The following is a 12464-nucleotide window of genomic DNA, read 5'->3' on the forward strand; positions in this document are numbered from 1 at the left end:
AAGCACCAGATGTGAAATTTGAATAAATAGTCACACTGAAAATAATGGTGAAATTTGTTACAGGGTAAACTTAAGGATCTCTAAAATCATGTAAGGATTTAGGTTTAACATGACATATCCAACATTTAGTGCGTTTCTCTGTAGAAGCTGTTGATAATCACAGAAGCCTTAATTATCACATTAGCTTGCCACATATAAGCAGAAAAGAAACACAGGGCAAACTGGAAAAATAACAAAGGTTGCATGATGACAGAGGAGAGAAATTTTGATCTGTGACCTTGGAAAAGCTGTCCACACCTAGGATATTGTCTGATTCTGAGGAGAAACCTCTCTGGTAAGTTTTACCTTGAAGGTCTCCAATAGGAGTACAGTCCCAAGAGTTTGGAAAGATTCTCTTCAATTAAGAAATGTAGACCTAATACTCAAGGCCCTAAAATTTTGCTGCAGTGTGGCTGGTGAGAAGAACTTGGGATGGTCCCTTCCAGTGGGGTTCAAGAGCAGTCTTTCTCTGGTGTCATTTCCAAAAGATCCAGTCTCCAGGTTCTAGGTCATAAAAGGTTTGTTTGTCCTCAGTTGGCGGATCATGAATGTTTTCTTTTACTTGGTAAAAATATACTTTGGCATAACAATAATCATTGTTTCTTGATATATTCGGGTGTTCCAAAATATATGTAATAGTGTTATATCTAGAAAAAAGCTATGGTTTTTCTATATTTTATTTTCATAGCCAATGTACTCCTTTACAGAAATACTTTAAAATGCTGGAGTTTCCACTCCAGCCTGGGCGACAGTGCGAGACTCCATCTCAAAAAGAAAAAAAAAAAAAGCTGGAGTTTCTACCTGTTAATATAAATTTTCCCAAGAAAAAGATAAGGGACAACATTAAAACTTCACAATTATACTGTAACCCTTGATTGTGTTTTCAGAAGTTGTTTGGGATGAATGAAATTGTTTAGGTTGTAATGAGTTTTAGAGAAGATGAGGAAAATGGACGAATTGGAAAATAAAGTATGTCTCTTAATTGAAAAGAGACTATGATTGTTTCTTTCCAATCTAAATCAAATTATTATGACAGTGGTTTCAGGCAATTGGAAAGAGGAATTATTCTCTGGAAATAATGACCTCATTATATAACAAAAATACAAGTAAAAAAACTTCAATTGTCTTTCTGCTAAAATAAATGATTTAAAAAGTGAAAATATTTGTATTGTTTATCTGCAGAATTCATTTATTTCTTCAAAATAATATACATATAGACATTAGAAGATAGGTGTCTGGAATTTTTTTTTTTTTTTTTTTTTTTTGAGATAGTGTTTCATCCTATTGCCCAGGTTGGAGTGTAGTGGCGTGATCTTGGCTCACTGCAGCCTTGACTTCGTGGGCTCAAACAATTCTCCCACCTCAGTCTTCTGATTAGCTGGGACTATAGGCACGTGCCACCACACCCAGCTAATTTTTGTGGGGTTTTTTTTTTTTTTGGTACAGACAGGGTTTTGCCATGTTGCCCAGGCTGGTCTCAAGTAATCTGCCCGCCTTAGCCTCCCAAAGTATCAGGATTACAGGCATGAGCCACCACAACTGGCCAGGTATCTGATTCTTTACCAGAATTTTCATTTGGGCCACCATGATATGTAAACTACCTAGGCAAAAGAAGTTAAACTATAAAAATACATAAAATACTACATAAATATTTGGGGTAAAATGTTTATGATTTTATGGGTTTATTTTCATAAAAGTTTCAGGAAATTAATTATTAAATTTATAACTTGAATGTAATTTCAGTTTTTAGAAATATAATCTACATTTTCATATCATACATACTACTAAAAACACAATCCCAGAACATGAATGAAACACTACATTGGACATTGAGTGTCCCAAATATTGATGCTTTTATAAAGATGCCATCATGTGCCATCTGGGAGAAGAAATACTTTCAACCATTTATTTTTTAACTTTTAGGGAAAATGATCTCCCTAAACTCCAGTAGTCACTAGACTTTTTAATAATGTGAAAAAGTACCAATTTATAACCTCATGAACAAATACTAATTGTCCAAATCCAGATGTTAGAAATAATTCCTAAAGCCTTCAATCATTTTGCTTTTCCCATTTACCAGTACATGGACCATGCAAATATTATTGAGGCATAGCTTTTCAACTCATGGAGTTATCTTGATCATGACTTCCACATTTTGGAAACTGGGAAATTTGGTAAAATAATGTAATAATACTTATTTCCCTGTCTATTGATCCATCTATCTAGTTAAAATATCTATCGATTCATCTGCCAATCTATTAATATGTCTCTTACCAGTCTACCTATGGCACATACACAGTACATGCTGCTCTTCCTTCTACTGAACACATACTATCTTCTGCATATATACCGTGTTAGCTATCCTTTTCTATTTTTGTATAACGTTCTATAGATTGAATATTTAGAAAAGAGGAATTTGGGGATTAAATGCTCATAGAATCATGTCAAGTCAATTCATCCTTAAATTGTGGTTGTTTGAAATATTTTCTTTGTTTTGAACCAGAACTTCAAATTCTACCCTTTGAGCCTCTTTCTACTAAAAAGCAGACTTAATCTTTCCTGAAATACTGATCTCGTTTCTAGCCCTAGTGTTTGTTTCTCCTTTCATCTTCAACCCAACCCTCTCCTACAGGCTTTCACATCGAGCTTTGGAGCTTCATTTTAAGTACATATCTCTAAACAAAAAATATGTGTGTGTGTAAATACACATATGTACCCTCTCTTTATGGTCACTTTTCTTTCTGTGTTTTGGCTGTTAATCTTATTCTCCACAAGTCTTAGTTGCAAAGAATTCCTAAAGTTGTCACATAAGTTTATAACAATGAGTAGAAAAGGGGTAAAACAATAAATTTGAGGTGATAAACCAATATGATTAAAAACAACCTTATGATTCTAATTCAGATTCTTTCTGTATGCTGCTTTCAAATGTAAATCTTCCAAAAATAGCCTTGCTCAAATCAGTTTCTCAAAACTTTTCATCAGCTCCACACTGTTTAAGGAATAAAGTACAAATAGTATAAAATACCCTTTCATTCATCTTGCCAACTTTGTCTACTACAATTTTTTTCATCAAAAACTTTAACAAAATATATCTGGTCATTATTCCCTGATAGTCAAGCTATTGCTGAGGAGTCAGGGTGCCTATGTTTAATTTTTGCTTTGCTATCTCCTCACTGCATACTTTTTATACATTTGTTAAATTGACTCTATTTAACTAAAAAATTATGCCACACTAAAAAACTAGTAATAATATTTACTCTGTAGGATTATTTTACAGAGTAAAAGTGGTAATACATGTAAAAACACAAAATTGTGCATGGTACATGGTAAGAATTCAATGTATATTAGCAAAAAATGGCAGGTATGCCTCATTGATTTTACTTTTAAATACCATTCATTTTTCCTATAAAATCATTACTTTTTTCTCTTTGTTTAAGCCCTCCTTTCCTTCAAGACATATTTCATCCTTCAGTGAAGGATGTAATATCTTTTATCCTTCAGCGATAACTCCTCTTCTGAACTTGTGTGTTTCTTCTCTGTGTCTTTGATGTGGTGCTTAGGTAGGGTGACCACATTATTTTCATTGTTCAGGCTGGGACTGTGGATATGGAAAGTGAGTACTATTGACTATTACACTGAAATAACAGGCATAGATTGAGTCTGACCTGGGCAAAGGGGCAGATGGTTACCCTATGAATAATGGAACCGTAAGTGATCAAACCTGTTATTACCAAATCAAGGCAAACTTTATCTTTGTATGAAAATTATTAGGGCAAATATCCCATCAACTTAATTAGCAGGAAGTGAGAGTCATCAAAATGAACCTTAGCTGTTTCTGGCTATTCTCAGAGTACTGGTTCTCATCTGGTCCAGCACAAACCCTTCTGTTTCTCCTGTTCAAGCTTCTTTGTTTGATCCTCATGCTTCTGTCTTCCTGTCCGCTGATCTTTAGTAGAGGGCCACTCCACCTGGTGCGGCTGCATTGGCCAATTCCACTGACTCTAACTCTCTCCTCCCCACCCTCATGCTCACATGCTTTTCCAGGGTCTAGAGAGAAGGAACTTTTCTCACTTGTATCATTCCTTCCCAAAATGCAAATAGCAGGCCTTTCTTAATTATCCACAACACAACTGAGACCATTATACTATTTGTTTAGGCTTTAATGAAGCATCATGGATAAAAGAAGTGTTTATATCAGAGAATTCCTAACAACCATTGCCCCTAAATATGCCCACATCTGTAGTGACATGGGTTGGCTGTGTACTCACCTAAATCTCATCTTGAATTGTAGTTCCCATAATCCCCACATGTCACAAGAGGGACCAGGTGGAGACAATTGAATCATGGGGGTGGTTTCCCCCATCTGTTTTCGTGATAGTGAGTGAGTTCTCATGAGATCTGGCGGTTTTATAAGGGGATTTTTTTCCACCCTTTTGCTCTGTACTTCTCCTTGCTGCCATCATGTGAAGAAGGAAGTGTTTGCTTTCCCTTCTGCCAGGATTGTAAGTTTTCTTAGGCTTCCCCAGATGTGTTTAACTGTGAGTCAATTAAATCTCTTTCCTTTATAAATTACCCAGCTTTGCATGTCTTTATTAGCAGCATGAGAATGGACTAATACAATGGTAACTTATGAGCTTATTTTTTGCCTTGTTTTCAGCCTTTCTTCTCTGACCAGGGACAGCTCAAACCCTACCATTTGAACCACTCCATAATTCTCAGATTTTTTTCATTCATCAAGGGGTGCTGCTTAGAAAGAGGCAAGTTTCCTCTATAATCCAGCTCTCCGCTCACATTCTCTGGTTTAACCCCTTTTAGGATCATTGACAATAGGAAAAATGCTCCTTTTTGGAGATACTCTACCCTGTTCCCTAAAGATGTGGTCTGGTTCTATCCTTGATTAGATAATCATAAGAGCCTAACATCATTATAGTTTTGCAAACTTCGGTATTTAACTTTATTCATCATCACCTTGTTACAAATGTCGAGTACTTCATTATTTGTCTTTTCATAGATAGGATCTGTGGCCAGGCATAGTGGCCCATGCCTGTAATCCCAGCACTTTGGGAGGCCGAGGCCAGGATGGATCACTTGAAGTCAGAAGTTTGAGACCAGTCTGGCCAACATGGTGAGACCCCCGTCTCTTTTAAAAATACAAAAATTAGCCAGGTGTGATGGTGGGCACCTGTAATCCCAGTTACTTGGGAGGCTGAAACACGAGAATTGCTTGAACCTGGGAGGTGGAGGTGGTAGTGAACCGAGATCGTGCCACTGCACCCAGCCTGGGTGATAGAGCAAGACTCAAGCCTCAAAAAAATATATATATATATACACATATATACATATATATAATCTGTATCCTCTACTATATTGTCCTTCAGGACAGTTATTTCCTTTGGGGAACTTGCTAGGGCAAGTTTCCTGTTGCAGAGACTGTGCTAAATAAAATTTTCTGTGGTTGATGAGTGTTAGTACGGTAACACGAAACACTCTCGGCTTATGAAATATCTATTCCTCCCTCAAGTATTGTTTCATTTTTACACAGTGGTTCACACATAGAACAACTTGCCATGAATCTTCAAGAGAACTCAAGTTCTCTTGGCAGAGCCATGTAGCTTACTGGTCTACTCCATGCATTCTCCTTCTGGCCTGTGCTACTTATGTTGTAACAACTTCCCTCCTGGGACAAGTTGGTCTTATACTTTTGACCTTAAGCACAGGGCAGCACAGACCTTGGTGAAAGGAAAGTTTCATTGGAAAGTGAAATCCACAAGAGATATGTGTCACAAAATCACCAAGACTGGTGCTGGGCTTACCATGGTGATTGGCATTAGGAAATCCACCCCTCTCCCCACCTCCACCTGAACATTATCTTTCCCTGAACATATCTGTCAGTAAAACTTCAGTGGCATGTTCTGGCAAAACCTCAATTGTTTAATACAAAACTATTTCTCTCAAGTGTACATTTTCCTCTTTCAACTCTGATAGTGTTCACATAATAATATATCTTTGCCAACCAATACTTTCTGTATGTGCCCCTTTGGATATCAAACATGACACAAAACCAGGAAGGTCTTGCTCTTTTATGACTGCAATGTTTCCTTCTATCATTCATGCTGACCTGGTGTCAGCAGCTCTTTTACCAGACACTATCATCAGCACTTACAGTTAGCCACAGAGATGTATTCTCAGATTTTGACCTCTGTTTCATACACTTAGGATAAAGGAGCAGAAACAGAAAATGATGAAAAGATAGAAAAGATAACTCTAAATGAATTTTTTTACCATTTGTTGTAATTTAATAGTTTTTTGAAAGTACATATTTATTTTAGTTAAATATATTGAAATCTTCCAAACAATAGCAAAACAATTTTTTTTTTTTAATTTCACTGACTGCTATAGAATTTTAAGGCTTTGCATTTTTTCTGGGCATGATAGTATTTTTGGTTTTTAAAACAAGTAATTAAACCACAACTTAGTTTTGGTGATAAGTTGATATTTATTTTATTAAGAATATTATACTGAAAAGTATGGAATTTAATTTGAGGGAATTTTAAATTAGTATCTGCTGGGGATCATTGGGAGGAAAAATAAATATTACCTCTTTTCCCCAAGAAGCAAGGCAGATGGAAGTCTGAATATTACCTTTATCCCATGTAAAGCTAATATTCAGAATGTGCCCTGTATTTGCAGACAAATCTATTTTTGAATACTGAATTGTGCAATTGAGCAAATTTTCTCACCAAGTTATAGCTGTCTGGACTAAGGAAGCCATCCTGTCCCGCATACATACATGCCATAAACCAAGAGGCAGGAATCTGGCTGGAGCTGAGCTGACTGTCCAGTCGTTGTAGGCAGGGCCTGCCTAAGAAAATGGAAAGAGCAGGCTAAGCACAGTGGCTCACGCCTGTATTCCCAACACTTTGGGAGGTCGAGGTGGGTGGATGACCTGAGGTCAGGAGTTTGAGACCAGTCTGGCCAACATGGTAAAACCCTGTCTCTACTAAAGAAACAAAAAAATTAGTCAGGCGTGGTGGCGCATGCCTGTAGTCCCAACTACTTGGGAGGCTGAGGCATAAGAATCGCTTGAACCTCAAAGGCGGAGGTTGCAGTGAGCTGAGATCGCATCACTGCACTCCAGCCTGGGTGACAGAGTGAGACTGTCTCAAAAAAAAAAAAAAAATGCAGACAGGGCTTTGCATACCCAGTTTCCCCTTCCAGACTCACCTGTCATATAAGTCTCTGAAGGAATTGATGAGTGAGGGGGTGGATAGAGGACAAGAATGTTTTACAAATGGGATTCCCTCTGCATCAAAGAAAACATCAGGAGTGGGCAGTAAACATCTGTCACTATCAAAATTTCTTTTGCTTTCTTAAGCCATTGGGCTTAACTATTAAATCTTTGTTCAACCAAAGGTGTGAACATACCCTGGTAAAGGGAAGCAGCAGCCTCTCAGGAAGACCCTTCCTTCCTCCACTTCTTTGAGGCTGCTCTGAAAATACTAGCCATTGCTCCTTTGAGTACCTACTGGGACCACTGGTAGGCCCTATGGATTTTACATACAGAGGCTTACAATAGGTCACAGTGAGAAGCAATTAAATTAAGTCCTCCAAGACCACCATGTACCCAAAATTGAAGTTTACTTATATGCTACTTGACATCCCAAATATGTTCAGCTACATTCCCAAAATGGCCTATCAGAAGTTCTTCAAAGACAGCAAATGACAAATCATGCAATATGACCCCTTTCCTATTATCAAATTCCTAGGGAGAAGTTTTAAACTCGATTTCTCTTTCAAGTTGTATCCACCAGGTCCTAGTAGGAAGCAGATGGTACACTCAAACTGGGCAGTTGAGTTTAACAAAGGGAGTGTTTACACTGATGTGGACACAGTGTAGGGAAGCCAACAAGGATGGACATTGCTCTTGGGTTATCAATAAATTAGGCCTGAAGAGGCATGAGGAGGAAAAGATTTTTGGAATCTAAACAGTGTAGTTGTATGGAAAATGATGCCTTAAATAGAGGGATGCCACCAACTCCTGGTAAACCAGCAGAGAAGGAACCAAGGGGAAAAAAATACCCTGACCTACTTTTCCTCCTATCCTGTTGGTGCTTTCCACTGACTGAATCCAGTGGGAAGTCAGAGGGAGGGAGACTGCAGCCTCTGGGGGACAGAGCAGGGTATAGAGTAGATCTACCTGTAGGAGTAAGCAGAAAAAAATCTGGCTCATACATTCAAATTTAAGAAGAAGAGTGAAGGAAATAAAGTTCAAAAATCAAATTCTCTTGCTCTTGTGTTGTAAGATGCTAAAGAAATCCATTCTTTTTAGCTTAATATTCTGCTCAGTCTCAGCTAGAGGGCTTCTAAGTGCTTGGTAAGGTTGGAGTTCTTTTAAAAGCTGCAACCTGGGCTATCTGTTACTGAAATGGGTGTAGCACCTTCAGGGCCTCAGAAGTTCTATTAGCTTAATGCCCAATGATTGGCGAACTAGACTTTAAAGAGTCCAAATGATAAATAGGACACATCAGATGATCACAGCCCTAGGCCCATACCCAACACATTTTGAAATGAGCCAATCTTCAGTCCCAGAATGCAAGGCAAATAATGTTTCCAGAATCTAGGACCTGGGATCTAGTCTAATTAAATATTTTTGCCAAATACCACAGCATAGGCTTAATGGTATTCGGGTGAAGGAGCTCAGGCTGAGAAAATATTCCTGGTTTACCTATAATGTTAGCCAGTTTATACTGGTTGTCCAGAATTTGTAAACTCAGTGGGGAGGATTCAGCAAGAGGTTAATTTTAGCATGTACATGGGGGAAACAATTTACCTTGTTGAGCTATCTCCTCTCCCAGATTTCAGCATTTGAGATACTGCTGCTGTTTTTCAAGGTTTAGAAATTTTTAATGGTGGAAGCTCCAGAGAGCAAAACTTATTTGGGAACACCCTCTGCCATCCCATATTCATAGCCTTTTATTTTTGCATGTCTCTTTGTACTGTTCATCTATGTCTGACACTGATAATGTAAACCTAGAACCTTACAAGTACAGTGTAGTACATGTAAAACTCAGATTCAGCATTGCTAAATCCTTTCCACACAATAGCAGCAAATGTTGTTCTGCCTCCTAATGTTTAATAGGCCTAGGTATAAAAAGTGTGTTTCTTACATTTGAATTTTTGCCTCAGCTACACCTGTTTAGGAAGCTGCACCTGAGCGGTTGAAGCTGAAACAGCACTATCTTTTGTCCTGAATCAGCCCAAGTTTGCTATAGATCAACCGTTTGATGAAGCTCGCAACCCCACCTTTCTTACAATGATCATCCAATTTAGTCTTGGTGTATGTGGCACTGTCCTTGAAGAAAGAGCTTCCATAGGCTGTGGTTACCACCAAATGAAAAAATACCATGGAACCTAAAACTTAAAGCCTTTCAAGCCAGGGCAGAGGAACAAAACAAAACAAAAAACAACGACAAAAAATTAATTGCAAACTTCTAGATAAGCCTGATATAAATTTCTATACATCACCAAACTCAAAACTGAAGCCATATATCACAGCTACCCTAGAAGAGCCTCAGTCACTATTGCTGTTAAGTCTGTTCCCCAAATTCAATTCTTATTTTGGTTACAAAGACCTTGTTCTCATGTACTAGGTATTTCCTCCCTTAAAAACAAATGCTGATCTCTTTACCCACCTTCGTTAGAGTAAATCTTATATGTTTACTTGGAGTGGTAGAAAGCATAATCTTTTGCAAGGAATTCAGCTGCCAAAAGGAGAGAAGCAGCAGCTAGGTAACACATGCCGTTTCTCCTGTGGCAGCCAGGAAAATGCACTGCTTGCATCTTCTGCAGCAGGGAACATAATTGACCGACTGCCCCAACTTCTGCCCCTCTGGATCCAACTCTGCAATTGCTCAGAAGCTATGCTACTTGTGGGCTACTCCCAGTCAGTGACTGAGCACTGCTTAGGGACTGTGCTAGCCCATTCCTGCAGACACCTCTAATGGGCCCATTATGAGGTCCCACATTGGCCTTGTCAATCCTCTCTTGGAAACAAGAGGCTGCAATCTGAGACTCTTCTTACCCAATTCTACCAAATAAGCACCAGACTTACATCTCTACTTCCTTGGCTCACTTTCCCTCATCCTTCACAGGTGTTTCCCCCAAAGTACCTCTTGCATGTTTAATCCCATCTTAGGTTTTCTTAGGATTTGAACTAACACAACTTCCAAACTTATATTGTTGGGTAACTCCCCATCTCTCCTAGGATCGAGTAAGGAGAGAGAGGGACAAGAGTGTGAAGCTAACAAGTGTTCCACCACATGGAAGATGATGTTAGAATTTGGAAATAATCTGTTCTCCCTGCAGTTTCATTAAGAGAAATTAGAGTATATACATCTGATCTTTTGTCTATTTCAACTATGTCTACATCAAAATATGTCTTAACGGGGTTGCCAAGAGCAGAATATTGAGCAGGTCCTTGATATGGCCCCACATAGATTTACTTAGTCATGAGAAAATACATCTGATTAAGCAGTGAATAAAAATCAAATAAGTCAATTGTTGAGTTTTCAAATTTCAGTTGTCAAATAATTGCTATTGCATCTTACACATGCTGTGACCTCTGGATTCTTTCTTTTTAGTGTACTTCCATCTATTTAATTAAAATTGTTAGCATCCATTCAGTTGTCCACACTAGACATTTTTTTTTTTTACAAACTTATGGAGTGTATGTAAAATTTTGTTACATGTCTATAATGCGTACTGATCAAGTCAGGAGGTTTAGGATGTTAATCACCTGAGTACAGTACTTTTTAAAAATGTTTATTTACTCTACTCTGCTATCAAGCATTGAATTTATTCCTTCTATCTCATTGCATGCTTGTATCCTTTAACCCACTTCTCTTCATCCCCTCCCGTTCCCCAAGTACACACTTCCCAGTCCCTATTATCTGTCTTTCTACTCTCTACCACTATGTGATCAAATTTTTTATCTCCCACATATGAGTGAGAACATGTGGTATCTTTGACATTTTGATTCATCTCTTTCCTTAGTGGTCCATAATTAATCAATTATCAAGTCCTTTAGCATGTATTATTCAAGGACATCCAGGATCTGTTCTCTCCTTTCCATTCCTTCTGGTTCTGCTTGTGTCATCTCATTTGACCGATTGAAATAGCCTTGTTACAGCTTTTCTGCCTTCAGTCTCTTCATTATTCCACTGATTCTATTTTAATGTATAAATCAAATTATATATTTCTCCTCTGTTTAAAAATTACTTCCCATTACCTAAAACATGAAGTTAAAACTCTTTATCATGATGCAAAAAGTCCTTTGTAATTTGACTCCAGTCACTCTTTCAAGAATCATGACGATAAGCACCCCCATGTTCATATTCTCTGTTGTAGTCACATAAAATCTCTGGATATCCCTTATACTTGCTGGTTGTTTCACTTTTCTGTATAATTGTGAATGTTTTTTGTTAGGCTCTGAGTTTTGTTTCTTCTTCTCACCTTTCTTCATCTGATAACTTCTTCTACATTCTCTAAAGCCTGGCTCAAAATCACTCCTCTAAAAGGTCATCTAAGGTTTTCTCAGGCAGAATTAATCATTTATAATATTTACTCTAAAAACACTGCATATAGAGCTATCACAGCACTTTAAAATTATATTTTAATTATTTTTTGTATGTGTTTTTGTCCCCTTTGATTATGAACTCCAGTGAGGGTAGGCAATTCTGGTTGGTAGATAATATTATTTAGGTAAAAATTTCAAGATTTAATAGGAAAAGGGTCTGGATATAATGAACATTAAATGTATTTCCTCTTTAATGTATATATTTCTGTTCAATAAATAGTAAATAATATGTAATAAGTAATACAAATTAAAGTAACAGAGTCTTACTACAACCTAACTTTCAATGTCATAAAATTTCTTAGCCTTTAGCCTTTATCTAAAGGCTTTTAATATGCAGAATTACTTAAGTTATATGATTATACCCAAGTGTCTCTCATATTAAGTCCCAAAGAAAAGTTTTGGTTTAGGGTATAGTAAAGTCATAAATCTAAAACTGATTGCATACTTTACTTGGATTACGTCTTGTTGTTCCCTCTTTTATGTTTTTAGCCAACTCTTTTAATTAGAAGCAAAAATTACCAATGCAAGCTGAAAGAACCTAGATGTAGTTGGGTGTACTTGTCAATTTTAAACTAAATTACCAGAGCAAATACTAAAAATGTACATGTAGCTGATAAAGCATTGACATGTATAAACCACATTAATGAAACATTCATACTGACTACAGATTCATTTTAGCAACATTTTAGTTGTTCTGAGAGAGGAGAGAACATGTATATACATGACCTATTTAGGTCTCAATTTACTCAGCTATGAATAAAAGGGCTGGACTAGGTTTATTCATTTATTC

The 12464-nt window shown here is 37.3% G+C and overlaps 1 long non-coding RNA gene across 1 annotated transcript in view; it reads left to right on the forward strand.

Annotated features, from left to right (window-relative positions):
* Positions 1-12464, forward strand: part of LOC119624907 (uncharacterized) — a 65022-nt gene that overhangs the window by 24465 nt on the left and 28093 nt on the right. The gene's annotated exons all lie outside the window — the stretch shown is intronic.

Source organism: Chlorocebus sabaeus, chromosome 8 (assembly GCF_047675955.1).
Source record: "Chlorocebus sabaeus isolate Y175 chromosome 8, mChlSab1.0.hap1, whole genome shotgun sequence".
Classification (NCBI taxonomy): domain Eukaryota; kingdom Metazoa; phylum Chordata; class Mammalia; order Primates; family Cercopithecidae; genus Chlorocebus; species Chlorocebus sabaeus.